Below are 3,318 nucleotides of genomic sequence, written 5' to 3'. Positions count from 1 at the left end.
GCAGTCTCACCAGCAATGTATGAGTGTCCAGTTTGGATATCTTTTATTCTTTGACTTACCTAATTGTTGTGGCTTGAACTTTCAGCACAGTGTCCAATACAAGTAGCAAGAGCAAGCATCTTTGTCTTGTTATTGATTATTACACAATGATCAGCTTCATCATTGACTGTGATGTGGGTTTTTCATAGATGCTGTTTATCAGGTTGAGGAAATCTTCTTTTTCTCGTTTGCTAGGTGTTTTTTATTGTGAATGAGTATTGGATATTGTCAAATGATTCTTTTGCATTCTACTAATGTAGTGTGTTATGTGGATTTTTGTACATTGAGCCATGCTTATATTCCTGAGATAAATCTCATTTGGTCATGATATATAATCCTTTTTATATGCTACTGGATTTGGTTTGCTAGTATTTTAGCATCTAGTGCTCATAAAGGATATTAGCCTAAAGATTTGTTTTCTTTTAATGTTTTCACCTAGCCTTGGTCTCAGGGAGATGTTTGCTACATAGAATAAGTTAGAAAGTGTTCTCCCCTTTTTTTGCTTTTTGGAAGAGTTTCAGAAGGATGGGTGTTAATTCTTTAAATAGTTGGTGGTATTCACTAGAGAAGCTATCTGGCTCTGAGCTTTTTAAAAAAATTATTATTGTAAATTCCATCCTTTTTTTCTTGTTACAAGTCTCCTCAGATTGAATTTGGTTACATTTTTCTTGAGTAAGTTTTGATAAATTTTATATTTTCGGAAATTTTCCCATTTCATCTGTTACCTGGTTTGCTGGCATTTAGTTGGTATCCTTTAATAGCCTTTTTTTTTCTGAAAGGTCAGTAGTAATTTCCTTGCTTTCATTCCTTTCTTTTTCACAGTCTGTGTCTTCTTTTTTTATTGGTGAGTCTAATTTAAAGGTTTGTGAATTTTGTTGATCTTTTCAAAGAACCAACTTTTGGTTGATTTTCTCTATTATTTGACACTCTTCCTGTGTTTTCTTCCATTTATTGTTAAAGAGTATATTCTTTAATTTCCACATAATTGTGAATTTAGTTCACAATTAAATTCTTCTGTCATGGATTTTGTTTCATTTTATTGTGCTCAGAGAAGATACACTGTATAATCTTTTAAAAATCAAGATTTGTTTTGTAGCCGAACATGTTCTCTTGAGAAGAATGTGCAATTCTGTGATTTTGGGTAGATTTCCTTATATTCCTAGTAAGTCTAGTTGGTGTATAGTGTCCTTCAAATCTTCTCTTCTTTGATCTTTTGTCCAGTTGTTTTATCTGTCATCATTGAAAGTGGGGTGTGTAAGTCTCCTGTTATTAACTGTATTTTCCTCTTCAATCCTGTTGGTTTTTGTTTCATGTATTTAGAGGCTCTGCGGGTTTATTAGGTAATCATTATGTTTATAATTCTTATATCTTATTGATGGATTGACTCTTCTTTAATACAGTGGCTTTTGTCATTCTAACAATTTTTGCGTTAAAGTTTACTTGCCTGACAGCACAGTCATGTAAGCTGTTTTGGTTACTGTTATGTGGAATATCTTTTCCCATTTATTTTCAACTTGTTCATGTTTTTGAATCTAAATTGAATCTCTTATAGATATCATATAGCTAATCTCCACTCACATCTACAAAAAGAGTTTCTTTTACCATTTTGTGGGTAAAGAGCCAGTCAGGCACCTGGCTGCTTTTGGAGATCATGTCCCAGTGTCCTCGATGGCTTCTTGTAGAACTGTCTCTGGGATAAAGTCCTTTTTTTCATGAAATAAATCTTCAAGGCTCTGCCTAAGGACTCTAGGAAGACAAGTGGTTTTTGCTGAAAAACGTGATTCTGCCATCCTGGCTATCCTCTAGCAATTTCATGAGATTTCTGTGAGAATTAAATGAGAAAATAGGTGTATTTTCCCAAAATGCTTTCACAGCAGAGCATACACCATAAGGTACTGCTAACGTATAACATGGAGCTTCTTTCTATCAGCCTCAAAGTCCTTTAGGAAAGTAATTGAAGATAATCACCTAAAGTTTTGTTGTTCTTCTTACTGTTCTCAAGACTAGGAAGATAATGGGGTAAACCCTTGCCTTTGCTTTGATCTATGGTGAAGAACTTTTTCTTTTTTAATCTGAGTTGTTCCACCACCTTCGTTTCTTGTTCCTTCTATTTCTACGAGGGTATGCTGGTTTCTAGCTATTACGGGTATTAACTGAGTACCTCATCACTCTCTGGATCTATCCCTGTGACTATGTGTTATATGTGCCTCTCTGATAGATCTCTGGTCAAGATAATCCCATCAGCCTTCCCAGGGTCTTCCCAGTATCATGGCCTTGATGGAAACAAGCACACAGAGTCCAACAGGTTAAAAAACTGGGGTTGGATGCCATGAATGACCAGAATCAGAGTAAGTGGAGAAACGGTTCATTCATGCAGCAGGAGAAAGGGCAGACAGGGCTGTAATTCAGAAGCTGGAGCCCCTGCAATGTGAATTAACCAGGAACCCAGCACAGAACCAGGTCTGAGCGGGGAGAAGCCAACAGTGTTCCAGAAGATGGGCTAAGCTTCCCTCCAACCTCAGCCTGATGCTGCTGCTTATGTGACATGTCCTTGAGTTGTCTGTCAAACTTTTTACCCAGGTCCATCCATACTTTCTAGTGCAAACTGCCCTTTGGCAAACTGTATACAGACATCAGCCAACTTTCTGCCCTAGCTACTAGCTACTGCTGCAGGAACCTGTTCACACAGGCTCTGACCAGCTTCACGGGGGTGCAGCAGGATGGGGCCTCACTTCACCCTATGATGCAACACCTCTTGCTTTCTACCCAATGGACAGAATCTGTTTGTGACTCACACCTGGAAATGTGGGGAGCCGACACCTGTGGGGTGGCCTTTGACAGATGGGTGCCAAAAGGTAAATTATTCCTCCTTTTGTCCATGGTACAGGTGGTTTTTAGGTGCATTTCATAGGCCTCCTCAAGTTCCGGCTGACTGCAGCACCCCTGCCCTTGGTACTGGTCAACCTGATCATACAGCCCAGTGTTAGGTCTACATCTCTCCCTGATCTCCCCTGTCTTTAATCCTGTTCCCTGGAATCTTGTTCCCAGACAGGCTATCTAACTGCACAGACAGGCTGGTCTCAGGGGAACCCAGGCTAAGATACTTGTACAAGAAGGCTGGTGCAGTTCATAGTTGGTTAATCAAGTACAGATTTCTAGAACAAAGGGATTAAATCTTAACCTTATGGTCTAATCCTGAACCATTATTAATAGCCCAAAATGACAGAAAGAAGGGTCAGGTGTGGATGTGGCAAGGGCTCACCAAATTCTGGAAATAAA

The sequence above is a fragment of the Sciurus vulgaris genome (assembly GCF_902686455.1).
Source record: "Sciurus vulgaris genome assembly, chromosome: 6".
Lineage (NCBI taxonomy): Eukaryota > Metazoa > Chordata > Mammalia > Rodentia > Sciuridae > Sciurus > Sciurus vulgaris.
The sequence above is the reverse complement of the archived record's forward strand: the minus strand, read 5'-3'. Positions refer to the sequence as shown.